Source organism: Lissotriton helveticus, chromosome 3_1 (genome assembly GCF_964261635.1).
Source record: "Lissotriton helveticus chromosome 3_1, aLisHel1.1, whole genome shotgun sequence".
In the NCBI taxonomy this organism is placed as follows: domain Eukaryota; kingdom Metazoa; phylum Chordata; class Amphibia; order Caudata; family Salamandridae; genus Lissotriton; species Lissotriton helveticus.
In genome coordinates, this window is record NC_136061.1 from 1,861,587,759 (window position 1) to 1,861,607,842 (window position 20,084).

The window sequence follows — 20,084 nt, forward strand, 5'->3', positions numbered from 1 at the left end:
CCCAATCCCTCAATCGTGACGACCACAGATTCCTGAGCAAAACTTTAGGCCCATGCACTTATCTAACAAATTAAGCACTTAGGACCACCCTAACCGTGCTCCAATCTAGGCAATAGTTTATGATACACCACTTTAAAGAACTCTACATCACGATGCAGTTAACAGTACACTTGTGTACAGTGGCATATAATAACTCCTGCATCCCCTGCGGGGGAGCCCCCGAGCTTCAGGGGCCCCCTCTGGCACAGTGCATGGGCAGGCCTGGGAGCTCAAACTGGCTTCGATGCGTGGGAGGGGCCTCGTGTACTTTGCAGGGGGACACCCTCAAGTTTTGTTCTGCCGTTACTTCTACTCCAAGACCATAGATACATCTCAAAACTCTTGTTGACTATATGTCTATTTTTTACAATGTACAACATTCTGCTGTCTTTTAGCTAGGTTCACACTGTTCAAATACCACATACATTCTTACACACCTTTGTAAAACAAAATAAAATGCACGCCAATGGTATAAGTTGTACAAAGTAAAGTGCTTAGTCGATTAGTTTCGCATTGAAATATTTTAAAGTATTTACATACTCAAAAAGTGGTCAGTACAAGGTATGCATGAAGGAATAAGGGCTGGTGCAAGAAACAAGGTATGTATAAAGAAATAGGCATACAAGTGACTGTATCCGAACCCTTCACTCTTCCGCCATTAAAACGTTTCAGAGTCCACCAACTAGAAGTTCTAATCTGCCCTGCAGTGACTTATCATAGCTCTGGACCTTATGCGAATTTTCAAAATACATTCCTAGTACATCAGAATCGACTTTAAAGTCTGAGCGGTTGGCTGTAAACATATGGTACATGCCAACAATATATTAAAGTGAGGCAGGAGTTTGTATTTGTGTGCAAATGCTGCAGAAAGAAGCTATTAACATGATGACTAGATAGCTTCATTAAGAAGATTGCTAATACACATAAACAAAGTTGTTAATAGGTTTACAGAATTTAGAAAGAGGAGAACAGGAGGGCAGCTGGGCAGAGAATTTCATATATCCTTTAGTTATACGAAGAAGAATCGACCTCTCAATTGTCCCTTCTTTGTTGCTGTAATAGTATTTTTCTTGTGTAGTAAATCACAAGCTGTGACTAGAGTGATATATCAATAACCATAAGGCCAATAATCAAGGTAATGCCAGGGATATTCCTAATGGACTCTGCAAAATCTTTAACATTGTATATGCTCCTGTGCTGTGAGGCAGTGCAATGAAGTTTATGCTGTCTGTATTTAGCCTTTGTACCATAGCTTCACTAATAATTTTACTGCTGGGTTTTGAACCAATTGTATACATTCTGTCAATTGTCATGTAACACACAAATGTACTGCCTTCCATCGGCGTAACAGTGGAGGTGTATAATTACTGAATATGGCCACTTCATCGTGAGAGAAAGTACAGAACTTCCATTGGTTTCTCAATATATAGAGAAGCAAAACAGAGGGTCTAGAGATCCCACTTATCTGGGGCTCAAGTGTTTGCTCAAATTCCAGTTTCACTCCCAAGAAGTTTACCATCGGGATAAGGAAAGGCCATTTGTCCTGGCCAAATGTTTGAAGACCAAAGTGAAATGGGGTAAAAAGGAATTAAACTGCTGCCCTGCTGCCTTTAATCTGTTGTGGTTCATGACAGTCATGCGCGACAAAGCAGAAGCTTTAATTGAACCTGGAGACACCTGATCCCACTACTCTAAATATTAGATGAGCCCCAAAACAGCACATGTATAAAACATGGAGCTGATCAAGAGGGCCACTGTGGAAACAGATAGGGAAGAAAGCAGGGAGGGAACAGGGCCTCAGATACCCAAAAAGCAAGAGTTCCTGGAGAAACTCAAAATGGGACAGTGCCAACATTTTGGTACGTAAGGAGACAAAAGGGCCTGCCCAAGAGTATCCAAGCACGTTTGCTCTCCTTAGTGGCAGTTTTGCGCAGCCAGACAAATGGTCGATGGCGTCAAAGGTGGTCCAAGCATCAAGTGGTGCCAGGAACCACTACCATAAGCAATCAATCTTAGCTCTTGAAAGCTGCCACTGATTTGGTGCCCACACTAAGAGAAAAAACGAGTTTGTGAATGATGCAGTGTGTTGTGTCCTTCGATAATTTCAATAATTTGGCCAATCACTGCTCTCTTGAGGCGGTTAGAGGGCTAGTCTGAACATTCACACATCTAAGGTAATTTTGTAGCTGCCCCACCACTATTTTGCATGTAATAAGTCTACTATTTTTTGACACATATTATAGCCCTACAGTGTCAACCGCCAGCCTTCAGAAGCCATTCCTTCATTGTGCAACATTTAGCACTATGTAGCTGATGTGTACACAAGCTTGTAATGTCCTCCCCATGCCAGTTTCCCTTATTTATAATTTGAATACGTTTTATTGTTTCCGAATATGTTGCGCACTACATACAAAGTTAACAAAGCAAGAGAAGAACGAAAAAGCACAAAAGGTAATACAATAAGGGCTTGTTTAGTCACACAATAACAGTCAGTCCATCAGAATACTTTTATTTGGCTATATAGCCATAACAAGAGACACACACAATAATAAAACCCGTGTTAAAAAATGCAACGCAGTATACATACAGAGCTTCTAGTACAGACAATGATAGCTCCGCTACCTGGATAGAATAACACATGTAAAAAAGAATTTACAGTACAAAGCGTAAAAGTTATATAAAAAGAGTTCATAAATAACATCCCACCACATCAAATAGGCACTCTGCTTAAAAACCTAATAAAAGAAAAAATAGTGACAAAACGGTCTTTATAGTAAAACTATAGAACTGGCAAAGTCAAAACATTAATATCTCTCCTGATCCTCAATGCTTGCTGACAGAACTAATAACTGCTTGGCATATACATTGTGAGTCTAGGCCTTGTAAAAATCGGATGCTTCACCTTTAGGATCTGAGGTTATTATTATGCAGTATGGGACGTAAAATCTAACCTCTGGGCATAGTATAAAATCCACAAAAAAACATGAGGTGAACGAGGGATTGCTGACTAATGTTGTCTCAGGGGCAGCAGGGCAAGGTAGAAAACCAAGAGCCCTTCTGTGGAAAAGCTGCCAAGAAATGGACTGTGCACAATCTAAAACATGTTTAAATAAATTAGTTAAATCGTTTTTCAGAGTTATATATCGCTTCAGGGGTTGTAATCTCTATGTAACGGTAGACTGTATTCATCGCCTGAATCTTCATAGTTCTAATATGTGTTCTGTGGTTATGGGAAATAATTCTTTCCACAGCCCTTGAGTTGTTGTCGATTTAATTTGGAGAGTAGAATAAATTTGGAACACCAGGGGGCATATTACCCAGGGCCTTATTGCCGCTTTAGCGGGAATTTTTCCCGCTAAAGCGGCGATAATTTTATCGTCCTATTACCTAGCTGTCGCTAACACCAGTTAGCGACAGCTAATAGGCGATAGCGGGCATTTAGGGGCCCACTTTGCATGTCAGCGATAATTATCGCTAATGACATGCAAAGTGGGTGTGCCAAGATGTTAGCGACTGGAAACAGTCGCTAACATCGCTATCCCATATTACCAACTTTTGGAAATAATCGCGCTAAGCGCGATTATCTCCAAAAGCTAACGCCTGCCCAGAGCAGTTCTTAGCCATGTTATCCAATGGTAGGTGGATAACATGGCTAAGAGCATTTGCTCGGTAATGCATGAATATCGCTGACTTTTCAGCGATATTCATGCATTTCGGCCGATTTTTATCGCTTAGGAGATAAACCTTGATAATATCAAGGCTCCTAAGCGATAAAAATAGGCGAAGCTTGGCAATATTATTTTGGCCGCTAACCAAGCTTAGCGATAATTATTGCTATAGCTTGGTAATATGCCCCCAAGTTCTGTGAATGTTCTATTAATATAAGAGAGCCAAGGGATAGAATCCCTCTGATCTAATTTGGCACAGTCGGCAAGAACTTGCCATGAATATTTAGTGTGGGGAGAAGGCCAAATCTTCAACCACAATAGGAGCGGTGCAATTTTTTTGACTGCCAAGCATAAACAAACTAATGGTAACTTAGCAATGTCTGCAGTTAATTCTATGACCTCACTACACCCTCCCCTGGTCAGTTCATCGGACAGAGTTTTATGGAGAACACGGAGTTCAACAAATTCAGAGGAAGAAATTAGAGCATTGATCATTAACTGAAGTGAAATCGCGGAGGGAGAGAAAAAAAATCTTGTGTCTTTTAATAAGGTTGAAATTTTCAAAATATCAACAAGTGGGGAAAGAGAAAAAAGAAATCAAGCCAAAAAAAAAAAAAAAATATATATATCCAGCAGATGATCGATGTCAGCCAGGTTAATCCATCAACGTGTATGAGCAGTTAGTTGCAACAGCCTCCAAGAGGAAGTCATTGTTATCGTCAGAAAAAAGAGACGCCATCCATTCAAGCAAACTGAAAGAGCAGACATGTTTCTCAATAAGTGGTGCTTCCAGCACCATCCCGAACAACTTGCGTGGTACTCGAATTAACTTTGTTGCAGGAAATCCTGTGCTGCAGCACCGATATCCAACTCTGCCAAAACTACAAGCGCAGCCGCTCAGGCCATGATCCCAACACCGGAACACACTTGCTCATGGGATACTAAGGGACTCAGCAGCAGATCAAAATCTGGGGCAGGAGACACCATATTGGAGAAGCAAAGATCAAATGCCCATTCAAATGTACATTCCAAGCGGGTGAAGACAGGTTGCACGCAAGTGTAATATGCAAAACGAAAGGACAATCCGTAAGCCACACTGAGTGTTGCCAGGGGCAGAGAACCATAGGATTCAAGCATACGTCTACGAAGCATCTGCAGTCTGCCTTGGCTGTGCAGCGCCACCAGAAAAGCAGCCATTGCGCGGCAGGCAAATTAATAGTAGTATTCCAACATCTAAGGCAAGTAATAGTGGCAACCCACCAAAGACGCTGGAATAAATAGAGTGAATAAGTGCCGGTATTACACCAAAAATTGTTTGGAAAGCAGTCACGAGGCCAGAGCCTACAACTTTAACAAAATGGGGCAAGCCTGCAGTATTGGAGGCATTGAATATTGTATGAATCAAAGCACCGAAATGCAGTGGGAGGTCAGAATTAAGAAGGGCCTGGACCTCTGATCAGGTATTGGCCACATGAAGGATGAATGTCTCACATGCAGATGTGAGAGAAACTTCTTTTTGGGACAACAATGTTCTAATTCTGCTCAACTTATCGAAGTACGCTCTCGAGGTCGGAATGGAAGGCCAAACAGAGCTAACGAGTCTCCCATGTGGGGGTGGAAACAGCACATTTTTACAGCATACCACATGTTGCGAGACTGTTACAATGTAAGGGATGCCAGCAAGCATACCGCAGCATTCCTCAATATTTAAAAGCAGATAACTACCGTTTGCAAGAAGAGTGAAAGTTGGTGTAGTATTGGGCACTGGAATGCCTTTCAGAATGCATGCGAGATTTGGGGCCATTAAATTACAGGTTCCGTGCAACTGTATATTTTTGCAACCCAAAGAATGGCATATGGTCGAATCGCATGATTCCCCAGTTAGGTAAACCTCTTTTTCATCCTGCAAGCATTTGTAAGCGAATGGTAAAGACCACACCTCATGAAGGAATGCACTGCCTAAAGGTTCATAGCGGCCCAGGGCGTAATACTTAATACAAGAAGTCAATTTAAATAATGGAAATGGTAAGGTGATTCCCCTATGGCTGAGCCAGTCAGCTGCTTCAGTTTCGGCTACAGAAAAGGGCAAAGGTTCTAATTTTTTCAGTATGTAAAAGCGTGTATGTAGCATCTTTCATGGACAGAAATCGCTGTTTTCTGTTAAGTTAAAAGGCATAAATAAAGATGTAGCATTCAAATAATCCCAAGGAACCTTTCACATTTTAAGAGTTTGTAGTGTCCATGTAAACTGCATAATTGAATGCATTTGATTCTGTCCATTATACAAAACAGACACATCATCTTGCACAATATCAACAACAGATGAAACAATACTGTCCAATGTATAAATGCGGGAGGAAAGTGTGTCAATACTATTATCCACAACAGCAAGGACTTTTTCTAAATTAGCTTGGTCTTTGGCCCTTAACCGGGAAGCAGCCTCAATCTGGGACAGCTTCCATATTTCATTATAGGTTGTGTAAATAAATCGTTTTGATCTAGCACCAGCAGGGCCCTTTATAAAATCGGTCAAATCAGTGTCACCTGATAACAACAACTAATGTTGTTTCCCAGACGACAGTGTTGGGTGTTTTCACCAGTTTTGACATAATTTACCAACTGAGTAGGTAGTGACCAAATGGGAATCAGAAAAACGGGGATAGGCAGGGGCTTTGCCATGGAAACGTAGTTGGCAAGCATTTGAGCTGGTTTGCCAACCAACCAAACTAGGGGGGGTCTAAAGCAGAAATATTAAAAGTAACATTCTGGAATAGGGGCTGCAAGTCGTCAATGGAACAATCAGTATGATTGGTCCAGTTCAGATATGTAGCCAGAGTGGGGATGTCAGGGGCATTCATTTGCTTTTGTCGTATTTCTATCTAGGACCCTAATTCAATATTCATAATTTATGCCCTTGTATGGCTATAATAAATAATATCCTTATAAAGGCATAAAAATCATATCCATATTTAGTCGTAGCCCATGCAGTCCAAATTAAGCAAGGCTACTTCCCCAGACTCCTAGAAAGTACAACGCGTTCTTTAAACAAAGCAAACCTCCAGCAACCTGGGAAATCCCCATGCTTCTGTTTTGATTTTTCCTAGAACTCCTGTGAGCACTGAAAGAACGGCCAGTTCTTATTGACATCTTTATTGACGTCTTATGTCCAACCTTACGTCAAACCCGGCACCTTTCAGGTATAAATATACCAACGTTGCCTTAAGCAAACACACGGTGGTTTGGAGCAGAGCGGCTATCTACTTGCCCGAGAGCCCAGCTGATGCGAGAGCCCATGGACGCCGCACCTCCCTTTTGACGCACTGAGAGAGACGCTGTCTTTTCTCCTGCCGAGAAATCCAGCTCCGGTGTTTCCAGATACCCTTGCGGGTTGCTGGGATATCGAGTCCTGAGAAAGAGATACCAGACCTCCTGCTTTCTATTACTCAGGTACGGAGCTGACTAAACCCTTAAAGAGAATTCTTGATTCAGATTCTTGGCAAAACCAACTTAACTTAAACTGCTACTTACTTACTCCTTCCCACGTATTAGGCCTAGGTCAGGTACACCGGGGTAGGCGTATTTAGAAGCACCAGTTGAGTACGTTAGTCAATGTATTTATGTATGTATATATTTTATCTATTTTAAAGTATCATATGGCTAAGAAACCATATCAATGCTTTCACAATATTATTTCATAATACTCCTTTTACTGTACGCACTTTACTTTACTATAAGTATTGCAATTGTGGCAATTCATTTCTCTTGCATGAGAAAGAAGACTGCTCAATAAATAACACCTTTTATTGAAAACGCCTGTCTCTCTATTTCTCTGCACTCTGGTGAAATTAAGTATGCACAATTGACTGAGTGAAATAGCTGTCTATTGTTTTCACACAACTCTAGAGATACACTCTTATTCTGAGGGAGCAAAGTTGTCATGTTTTATGGTTGTCAGAAGCTAATCCCTTCTTGTCTATCCAGGGAAGTTAAACTCCTCCTTGTTTATTCGAGAAAGTTTCTAGTGACCTCTGAGCTAGCAGGCAAAACTAATTAAGTCTAATATAGTCAGTAGAGACCTAGATGACCTCAGTCGTACGTCTAAACTGCTGTTCATATTATTCCAATGCGCAGAGCCTATTGGGAATATAGGAACTACACTACATGGCGCCCAACGTTTGGTAAGGCGATAAATCTAACGCAAGACGTTAGAGTAACTCAGTCGTGCTTTTTCACACAGAACCCTTTTCCCGTAAAAACTCCAATAGACGTCTGGAGTGGGTAAAAGGTTAAAATCCGCCGGAACTTAGTAGGAAGAGATTCCTATGTATAGTTTTTGGTTTAGTCAATGTTGAAGGATACAGTGTTCCAAAATATTGTGCACCTAATCTTTGTTTCCCTTGAAACTTGATCTGCAACAAAACTTTCCTTCAGTAAAATGACGGAAAGTGAAGACGAAAGGGAGGCAGCTAGAATAGCAGCTCAACTCCTAGCGGATGACACAAGTCTCCAAGAAAATTACCCGAATTTTATACTCATTCCGGTAAATATAAGAAGAACTATAGCTATTAAACTTATAGAAAATGGACTGACATCACGAGGTGGTACAGTCATATTCATGGTAGAGGCCCATGAATATCGGCAGACAGATCTATTCTATTAATGGATAAACTTTCCAGCAGCAAACGCTGTAACAAAAGAATTCCACTATTACAAAATAGAGGAACCTCCGGATGTATACACTCCTTTCGAGGATGTTGAAATCCCACTAAATTACCAAGAGCACCTGCTCTGGTTTAAAGGTGCCCTAAAACATCAAAATCACATCACCAGGCTCGGTCCACTAGGTAGACCAGGAGCAACGTGGCCAGTTCTAGCCAGCTACACACCACATCCAGACATTGATAAAATGTCAAACAAAGAACTCTTAGTTAAAATAAAAGAATTAACAAGGGCATAAAGAGAGTTAGTTCAATTGGCAATGGAGGATATAACTTACTTCCAAAAATTGAAAGAAACAGATATAGCAGAACAACCATTTGAACTTGCCAGAATCATAGAAAAATCCTATGAAGAACTAGGTAGAGATAGTTTGGGTGGGAAACCAGTAAAACCCCAACTAACTGAAAATCCTGAGAAAACATTTATTAAAAATAATTTAAATACTCCAAAAAAGAGTTGGGATGGTAATAAGCAATTCACTCCCAAAGAAAAAAAGATTCCAGTTCAGAGGAAGGTCTCCTCAACGAAGAGAAAGATCTCCTGACCGAGGAAACAAGTCTCTCCAGAGGGAGCCCTCTGAGAAAAGATACAACCTTAGAAATAGGGATAATCTGAAAAAACCTGATAGATATCAAGATATTGATACACGTCCCTCTCGATCTTTTCAGACATCCTCGCAGAAATCGGAAATAAGAGGACGGTCAGAACACAGGGAAGAGCACGTCAAGTCCAAAGACAAGGAACCTGCTCATCAAAGTAAAAAATTACAATTTCCAAGAAAGAAGGTAGCCAGTATTAAAATAATTAAACATGCCGAGGATACTGAGGACACAACTGAAAAACAGAGAGTGGGACCAGACAATGCTAGACAGCGCAGCAGAAGTGACCATAGCTCGCAAGATCCTGATGAATCTTCTGGAGACAGTGGACACGAATGAATACATTCAAGTGGAAACTGCAGATACCAGAGTTAGCAAACCTCATAAAATATACGAAATACCATTGCGTATAGAGGGAGATAAGACTAGGAAAGTAAGGGGTCTCTTTTGGGATAACCTATCGAAAGGCTATGACATCTTTTTAGCTGAGAAAGACTGGCCACCAGAGTTTGTCAGGGAGTGCCCTCATGGCGAAGAAATGATTATGCCTGCCTTCTCAAATCATATTTCAATTCATAGAAAATCCATATATGCAAGAAAATGGGCAGTAGCCCAAGCTCCTGCATTATATAAAAATCATGTAGGATGGGATGAGGACTCTCCTCCTCACAAAATCCAGTTAAAATGTCAACCCACTGCACAAAGGCAGTACCCAGTTAAAAAAGAAGCTAAAAAGCAAGTCAGGGAGATCTTAGATCAACCTGAATACCAAGGGGTGATTGAAACATGCACCTCACAAATGAACAATCCTTTGTTTCCTGTCTCCAAGCCAGACGATTCATATCGTCTAGTTTTGGACTACAGACACTTAAACTCCTGTTGCAAAACATTTGCAGTAGAAAACTCACACAGTGCAGCACTAATGAATAACATTGTGCGCAAAAAATACAAAACGACATTAGACATCTCCAATGGATTCTTTTGTCAAAACATTGCACCTAAGAGCAGGTATTTGACCGCGTTCTCAATAATGGGGTCGCAAAAACACTTCTGTCGACTCCCACAGGGATTCAAGAATAGCCCAGGGTTATTCTCAGCAAGGGTAACACAGTTACTACAAATATATGATGATGAAGCATTATCTTATGTCGATGACATCTATCTTACAGATGATGACCTGGATACTCACTAGAAAAGAGTAAACACCATAATACTTGGGTTTGCAGCTGAGGGTTACAAATTCAACTTTAAAAAGTCACGAATTGCCCATCTAACTGTCCTATTTTTAGGATATGAATTATCAAGTGAAGGCAAAAGCCTAGCAGACAACTTCTTAGAGAAGTGCGCTGTACTCCAAGCACCAAAAACGCTGAAGAATTTACAATCAATACTAGGTTTCCTGAATTTCGGAAGAACATACATTCTAAATTATGCGGAGAGGGTTAAACCTCTCTATGAATTAATAAAACCTGATTTCAAACCAATCAATTGGACTCAAAAACCCACAGAAATTTTGAGATCATTGCAAACAGACATGTTAGCTAAAACAAAATTACAAACTCGCGAAAACGTACGCAACCTTGTAATCCGAGTCATCCCAGGAAGATGCGGTTTCACGTAGCTAACCTCTAATGAGGGAGAAACGGTACCTATAGCTTACAAATCACACTTGTACACACAAGCTGAAATGAAATTCAGTTCTACTGAAAAAATTCTAATAGCGGTTCAAACTGCCGTAGCAAAAGAAAGAGCCCACGCGCAAGGCAAAAGAATAACTGTTTTAACAGCAGAATCAGCCCTTAAGGCATTAAAAAGTCCACGCAATTTGACTGCTGTGGCATTAGATCCGAAATGGATACAATGGGAAAATTCTCTTGCTGCAGAAGACGTGAAATACTATTTTGACCCGAAAATAAAAAAACTAGAAAATCTAGAATTAAGCATGAGCGCAAAATCCGCTCCGATCGCGGATTTTGGGGATTTTCGGTAAATTCGCGGTCCGCGAACTCTCGCGAATTTACCGAAAATCCGCAATCCGCGAGCGGCGGATTCCGCGGTCAAAAGTTCAAAGCCTAATTTACGATGGCGCCGGCAAGCTGCCAGCGCCATCCTCAAATAGTTACTTAATTAGCTTCAACAGGAAGCTCTAATAGATAAGATAAAGCAGGGGCTCGAGCGCCTGCTTTATTTTATCAGTTGGAGCTTCCTGTTGAAGCTAATTAAGTAACTTTTTCAGGATGGCGCTGGCAGCTTGCCGGCGCCATCGTAAATTAGGCTTTGAACTTTTGTTGGGGAAAAACGGTGGTGTCAAACGGTGGTGTCTTCTTGAATAAATATGAAGGGCAGGGTTCATTCTGGCACGACGGTCCTGGCACAAAAAATAAACCTCAACAGGAAACACTTGCAGATATCAATAAAGCATGTGCCCTAGTTGAAGCTTAAATTCAGTGACTCATTCATCAGCCCAAAAACAATCGTGAGCATTGTGGAGGCTGGGCAGGTGTGCCTTCTTCCCAAATATACCATCGAAAATCCGCTGTGATGCAGGCCAGAGGCATTTGCATCTTTGACTTTCACGAGCGCTATCCCCGTGCTGTTCCTGTGACCAGGAGCTTCTGTCTCTTAATCTGCTGCTCTGATCGGTCTCTGACCTGTTATACACACAAGAGGCATGTGCGCTCGCATGGAAGCCCCGTCCGTTTGGCCCCGCCCACACACTCGAGGAAGCCCCGCCCCCAAATCCGCCGATCCGCAAAATCCACGGATTTTGCGGATCCACGATCCGTGAATCCGCAAATTCGTGAATCGTGGATCCGCAAAATCCGCCCATGCTTATCTAGAATATGAAGAAGAATATCCTCTGCCAATCGAAATTCTGCCTCTCGAACAGTACACATGTGTAATCTATATGGACAGATTTGCACAACACTACGATGTAGAGAAAAAATCCTACAACGCAGCGTGCGCGATTGTTAAAGGTCGCTGGCGCTTTGGTAAATTCAGACCATTAATTACCAAAACTGAATCACTCAGAAACTGCTCAACTCAGCGAGCTGAAATAAGATCTTTAAAGATGGCGCTTGAAAATGCCGATCGCGAATTCCCCACATTAATAGTGTGCGATTCGCATTACTGCGTCAAGTCTTACAATAATGACTTGCAGAACTGGGTTCAAAACGATTACAAAGATGACACAGGTGCCACAATAAAGCATAAGAGGCTTTGGGAACAGGTAGTTCTTTTACAGAAAGAACTACAAAAGACTCACATGATACATACACTGAGTCCTCAGCGTGATGGCGTTCACGTTGCAGGGAATTCATTGGCTGACACAGCCACAGCGGAAGCAGCTCAACCGGCTTCCGTAGCCACAAAAAAGCGTTCAGAAAAATACATAGATGGGGAAACCATGCTAGCGGTAAAAGCGTCTTCAAAAGGCGACTATGCAGCATTACCTGTGAACTATCCACTCAATAATACATACATAATTGATGCAAACTCCGTTCCTTTTGCTCAAATCCCTGGAGTGGGGGACAGAGTAATTCCAAACACACACAGGAGAGTCTTATTAATAGCGGACGCACACATGGGTGAAGGTCTAAGGCACCAAGAGATCAAGGAATCTCTTAAATAATTACAATCAGAATACTGGTGGCCGGGGATGAGCCTGCAACATTACAAATTTGCAATGAGCTGTCCTAACTGCAACAGAGATCGCAGTCGCGAACCGACCTGAGTATTGCCATGACCCTTCTTTTAGATAGCATAAGGCTATCTATACGCAGAAATCCAGCCGGAGAAATGCGTCCCCATAATATTTAAGACTAGATTCACTTAAAATGTAGACACCAGCACTCGGTTGATGCCAGAACTGTTATTAAAGATTTGCGAGTCCTTATCGGCACATACGCAATTGGCATGCTACATTCTGAACAGGGTCCTGCTTTTAGCTCTCGGGCTTACAAGGAGGCCATGACCAGCATGGGCATTGCATTGCGGTACTCTTGTCCATTCCATCCTGAGGGAAATGCGGAAGTGGAAAGAAAAAAACGGGACATAAAGCAATCTATAACGGCAAGGGTATTAGGTTCGGGTGATGGGTGGGTCCAACATTTAACAAGTGTCCAACGTAGTCTTAATAATATGCCTAGAAATTCTCTAAAAGGTTTCAGTCCATACGAACTATTGTTCGGTACTAGAATGCACATTCAGGACCTTGATAGTCATACTTCAGTGGTAGAAGAAAAATGCTTTGATATCAAAGACCGTTTGGCTGTTTTACAGGATTTAAATGAAACAAGACGAAACCTGAGCAACATAAAGTTAAAGCAACAGCCAACAGCCACTGAAGAAAAACCACCTGTCCCAGCAATCTGCCAAGAAATTCTCTAAAAGGTATCACTCCAAACGAACTATTGTTCGGTACTAGAATGCATATTCAGGACTTAGAAAGTCACACTTCAGTGGTAGAAGAAAAAGCCTTTGATATCAAAGACCGTTTGGCTGTTTTACAGGACTTAAATGAAACAAGGAGAACTCTGAGTAATATAAAGTTAAAGCCAACAGCCACTGAAGAAAAACCACCTGCCCCAGCAAGACCTGTCTGGATTCCAAAGATTGGGGATCTGGTCAGAGAAAAGATCGCGGTGAAGAAGGAATTTGGGCCTTCTTACAGAAAAGCAGTACCTGTCTTAGCTGTCAGCGGAACAAGATCAGTTGTACTACCGCCCCTTGCTGGTAAAAAGGAGAACCGAGTTGTATCCATCGACCTGGTAAAACCACAATCATGTGGCCAATAATAAGTAGCCACGCAACCCCACGGTTGAAATTCAAAAACCTATATCTGAAGTCACCACTGCCTGTTCAGAGGCGGGTTTCCTGTCCAAAAAGGAATTTGACTTTCTCAATACCAAGGCTCCTAGAACCCCGGTCATATACTGCTTACCTAAAGTTCACAAAAATGCTGAACTACCGCCAGGACGCCCCATAGTTTCTGGGTGTGGCTAAATTTTGGAGCCCCTAGGACATTACATTGACCATTTCATCAAGCCTTTTGTCCCTACAACCACGTGCTATATTAAGGACACAATGTCAATGATTAACCTCATTGAAGAACATCCTTTTGATCCCACATCCAGCACCATGTGTACGCTGGATGTGGAATCACTGTATACCAATATACCCCAGTTTGAGTCCCTGCGGGTGATTGAGAAGATCCTAGATACTAGGGCTCGCCCTCATAACGTCCCATCTAATTTCATCCTTCAACTGCTCGAAATTTGCCTGACCAAAAATGTCTTCCTTTTTGACGGACAATTCTATGGCCAAGTCCGTGGTACATCCATGGGGGCTATTTTTGCCCCCAACCTAGCTATTCTGTATATGGATCATCTCGAGAACCTAAACATCCTGGATGCATCAAACCCTTTCCACAGTGGCATTGCCCTGTGGAAAAGGTATATTGATGACATTTTCATGTTATGGACTGACTCAGAGACCTCTCTAATCCAATTCATCCACTGGCTTAACAACAACAGCGGTGGTTTGAAATACACCATGTCTAGTAGCAAGGAATCTATACCTTTCCTCGATATAGAGATAAAACACACCGAAGGTCGCCTAACGACAAGTCTACACCGCAAGCCCACAGAACGCAACACTCTATTGAATTATAACAGCCACCACCCCCGTGCTCTCAGAGACTCATTACCATATTCACAGTTTCTACGCATCCGTAGAAATTGCTACTTCAAACAAGATTACTTTACAGAGGCAAAGACACTGAGCGTCAAACTCAGACAAAGAGGCTACCCACGTAAACTAGTTCGCCGCTCGTTAAAGAGGGCATGGTACTGTCCAAGGGAGACCTTACTTGAACCCCGGACTAAGAATAATCAAGACAGAATTACATGCGTGACCACATTCTCTCCTGCATCTAATGCGATTAAGAAAAGTGTCCTGAAACATTGGCCAGTATTGAATGCTGGAATTCTGAATTTAGAACGCCCTCTGTTTGCCTTCAAAAGGGCAAAGAACATAAAAGATCATTTGGTTTGTGCCTCGCTTCCACAATTAGATGCTAGAACCACTCTCAATGATATATGGAACCTATCAGCTCTCAAGGGTCACGCCAAATGTGGCCAATGTGTTTCCTGTGACTCAACAATTGAGGGTAAAACTTTCTCTTTTGGCGCAATAAAATATGAAAGACAATATTTCACAAACTGTAATTCTGCAAATGTAGTTTATGCCATCTTCTGTTCATGCATGATGATATACATAAGACAAACCAGCCAGAAGATAAAACTACGGATAGGACAACACAGAAGTAGGATCCGCTGCCAAACTGCCAACGCGCCTTTGGTGGAACATTTCAAAGAAAAAAATCACACAGAGAATGATTTTACTTGGACTGTGGTGACACAAATAAAAGCCCCACCACGTGGAGAGGACATTGCTCAAATTCTGAACAAAGTGGAACTACATTGGATACTGAGAACTGACAGTATACGTGCAGGCCTGAACAGGGTCGAAGACTGGACTTCCTTACTGTGATGATTGTTTCTTAAACTAGAAAACATCCTCCGCAATGAATAATTCCTCCTGGTTAATCTCGCAATAATGTAATTCTTGTATATATATAATTGTTGTTTATAACTAAAATCAGTCACTTGCACCAATCCTCACCAGTCACTATTCCCCCTTTCCCCTGGCTTCCCCGAGCCCCACTCCAAGATGGCCGCCACTTCCCCTTACCTCAACCAAGTCCTACCTTGGTTTTTACCTGCATGCTCCTAAATAGTATGCCCCACCCATCCCTCGGTAGCGATCACCGCCAGAACCCAATTGTCCTGCCGACGAGCAAGACCTTATCAAGTAAGTAATCCTCACTCCCAGCGTTATACTTTGCCGCTATCTAGCTCCCAACAGCCTCTGATCCCGTTCCTTTCCCCTCAGGACTCTGCCCGCCGGAGATACCTTCCGCCATGCCGGAAATCTAGGATCTCTTGAATCTTTAAAATGTAAGTCTCGCACTACCCTCGTGGGTCATTCTCACCACCCTTGTGTTAACCCCTCCTACCTTCGCCTCCTTATTCCCTTTCTCTCCCTCCAGCCCCCCAATCACGCGACGTGCCACTCGGCCTGGACGGAGCTTGTAAGTAATTGTTTACTCCTACTTTTAACAAATGGCATCCAGTATAATTCCATTTAAGTACCCTGGTACACCTTATACCCTCTGTCTCTCACCCTGACAGAACCGTGATATCCTGCGATTGTGCAGAACCGGTACCCCCGCCCCCATTGTGCAATTCGCGTCCCTCACGCAGGTATATATCCTCCTCCTTGCACTTAAATCACTGCGCCGGATCTAGCTCACTGCGCCGCACAAATTTTTTTTTAAAACCTTTTTAGTGTTTTACCATGTCACGGGTCCAATTGCCTGAGGGTATTTTGAGCATGGTGAATATTACGTCGAAATGTTGATTTTAATGATGTCACTACTCTCCCATCTCCACTGCATTCCCCTATGCACGCATGGCACTGTAAATAAGAGTTGGCACTGTAAATAAGAGTTACCCCACGGCCAATACCAACACAGATTCATAAGGATCTCATTTGTAAAGACATCAACAATTGAAACGATACCTGGCAAGTTATAATTACTAACGTAATTTTTTCATATATCTCCCTCTTTTTCCCAACTTTTTCTTCCACTGATTTACTTCATGTTATTATGTAAAATGTCATAGAGGCCTAGCTATTTTGCTCTCAAGACAAACATGACATAATGTTTTTTGTCCTGATGATGATGCTTGCATTTCTCTCTGCATCGAAACGTCGTCGACCCAAAATCACCATATGTTTGTTATAAAAGTCATAAACGTTTTTTGGAATGGTTTGCTAATATGAATCCAAGTCTGTTGAACTGAAATACTAGTGCAGACCGCCTTGTGCGCCCTTACATAATTTATTTTCACTTGTTTTGTCTTGTTTTCTGTGGGTCACAGGTTGTGCCCACTTGTGTATAAATGTTGATTATATGAACCAATATAAAATATTCTAGCTTAAATAAAAGTTCTGTCCGGCTGGACAAAGGACACGCATACTATTTAGTGTGGGTCTATCATTCACCTGATCCTAAATGACTAGGGTCCTCTGTTTTGTGTAATAAGTTACCGCCCAAGGACCCTAGTGTTATTCCTTTTGGGTTTTCCCTTGTTGTGTAGAACAATAATAAGTAGTAGGCCCAGGGGACTCCCAAGAAATAGCAGAGTACCAAAATGTGCTACCATACAAGAGGTTCAAACTGAGAGACTACTCACATTCGATAAACCTGCAGTGAATAAAAAAGGACTATGCAACAAAGCCATGGAACTTATGCCTCTTGAAACCCAAATTGCAACAGTTCGTCAAGAAACACCCGTCTACAACGATGTAGCCTCAGACTATGCTAATGAAACAAAGAAAAATCCAAAAGCAAATGAAAATTCGGAAGCAATTCCAACAATTGACAGAACTGCATCTGGCTACTTCATCAATTTCGATGACTTTTCTGATGATCCAAGTGAACCTGAAGAAACGCCAGCAACAAAAACTTTCAAAGACAAAGTAACTGAACTCTTTCATCATGGGGGGCATTTTCCATCAGCGGACGGCTGATACCAGACCTGGGACCACTCACCTGCTCGTTGCCTCGCCGCCTCTGGGGTGCTCACGCTGCAGTTCTCTCCCGCCGCAGCGGTCCAGTGAAGCCTGTGGACACCGCGGGGAGACTACAGCTCCCAGAGTGCTCGGCGATCACTTCCGCCCACTTCCGCCTGACAGCGCGCCCGGAGGCGCTTCAAAAGGCGTAGGCTTCGTCCGCGTCACGGGACGCGCGCGGGCGTGTGCCGGGCTAAGCCCGGGCAAAGGGCGGGCCCTCTGAGGCCCTCAGAGGTCAACAGTGGTCGGGCAGGCCACCCATCTAACTTCCATTGGAAGGTGAGACTTATCGTCCATTATGGGGGAACGTAACAACACCTCCACTAGTACAATTAATATGGATACGAAGATTACCGAAGCCCCTGCATCACTACAACTTTCCTTTGAGAGTCTCCTGGAAAATGCGTTTAATGAGATCGCTGAGACTGAAAGGAGATTTTCTCTGGCCTCTCAAAGTAATGGCCAATCGACCATTGTTATAAGTCCTAATCACACTATACCCCTATTGCCAGAAGTGATTATAGTAAAATCTAGCTCTGCGGCGAGCTCATCTATTGCATCGCAAGAAGGAAACACCCTTGTTATAGCTACTGATGTTGCTAGCGATTCTGCACCTTCAACCGTAAATATTAAGACTGCAGGAGCAAAACGTAAAAGGGGCCCAGCAAAGACTGTTTTAAACAAGAGGAAGCAGCCCCCTAGGAGTGTTAATCAGCCTACCCCACAGAGTATGTGGTCTAGGGGGAAAAAGCGTCAAACAGAAGCCCCAACAGTTTGTTTGGATATAGGGGAACATTGTGATACCGTGATAACAAATGATGGTACTAATTCAATCTGCACACAGACGGATTTTCCTATTGAAAATGAAAATGAAAATGTTCATCAATTTAAATCACAGGGAAACCTTATAGAGACTGTTGCAGATACAATTTTTAAACAACTTGAAGGTCAAATGATGAAACAATTTAATATTATTTTTAAAAGGTTTGACAGACTGGAGACTCTTGTAAAAAATGATGAAGCTAAGAGGAAAGGGATGGTCTGTCTAGACCAAATTAGAGGCGACCGTTTGTTAAAAGATTTAGAGTCTATTACTAGTACTCTATCCAACAGAGAGCCTAATAAAAATTGTGATTTAGCTAAAATTCAAGGGGCCACAGGGGTACCAATTGTTAACATTCCCTCCTTGACACCAGCGGAAGCTAACACAAAGCAAAATGATTCTCCACAAATCTTGAAAATCTCGCCTCCCATTCCTCCACCATCTTCCGGTCTGATTAAAACCACAAACATTACCAAAAAGAGCATCTCCCCTACTGGTACAGCTAAGCAGAAAGTACCTACCAGACCTGGCCAGCACAGGGCTCAACCTGAGGATAATAGACCAATAAAACATCAAGGTCCAGCTTTACATCTTCCTCCTGAGTCGTGCCCTTATGTCTTGGTTTTGGCCGGTATACCACCACTTAGGGAGGGCCAAAGCGAATCTTGGGTACAGTTACACAACAAATGTATTGACTGGTTAACTAAGCACAAGGGGGTTGGCTACGACATAACAAATGAAATTCTCTCTGCTCGCCGGGTGACCTGGGTCGGTCCCCTGTTTAGAAATATTAATGGGGACTGTATCACAATTAACTTCAGGAATCCGGGCGTAGTAAAATATTTACTAAACAGGAAGAATACTCAGAATGGTCCATCTACCGTGGTGACCCCTTTACCTCTGAATTATTTTTACAGACCCCCCAACAGATTGTTTCAATCACCACCAACATTCCCGTTATATAATAGATTCTCAGCATTATCAGACCAGGGCACTTTAGATTGACTGCCTGCAATTCTGGAAGATTCTGCTGCAGTGTTGCCCTTTGCTGATGATTCTTTATAGACTGTAGATTCTGGGACGGTCTTGTCATTGCCCCACCCTCCTCTGCCATTAAACCCTCAATGTGATCAAGTGTCTAAATTAACAACTATTGTCACTTATGATGTTTGTCCTCGTGTTTGTGAGAATTTGTCCATTGTAAGTTGGAACATTGCAGGGCTAAGGGCAAAATTAGAAAACAAAGCTTGGAAGGATTGGGTAAATTGTTATGATGTTTTAATGTTCCAGGAAACTTGGAGTACAACTAATCTGTTATTAGAAGGGTATAGCTGTCACAACAGTATTGTGCCATCTCCACCCTTAGGCCGTCCAAGTGGGGGTTTATCAATTTGGATAAAAATAATAGCAGAGGTAAAAATAGAAGCAATACAAACTAATAACCCAAGTTTTATGGCACTGGTATATGTAAGAGAGGTAAAATTATGTCTGATAAACTTTTATAATAATGATTTTTTATCCCATCCGAACCGT

General features: G+C 42.2%; 1 protein-coding gene across 4 annotated transcripts in view; it reads left to right on the forward strand.

Annotated features, from left to right (window-relative positions):
• CDHR5 (cadherin related family member 5) overlaps positions 1-20,084 on the forward strand; it is a 392,579-nt gene that overhangs the window by 1,146 nt on the left and 371,349 nt on the right. The window lies entirely within an intron of this gene.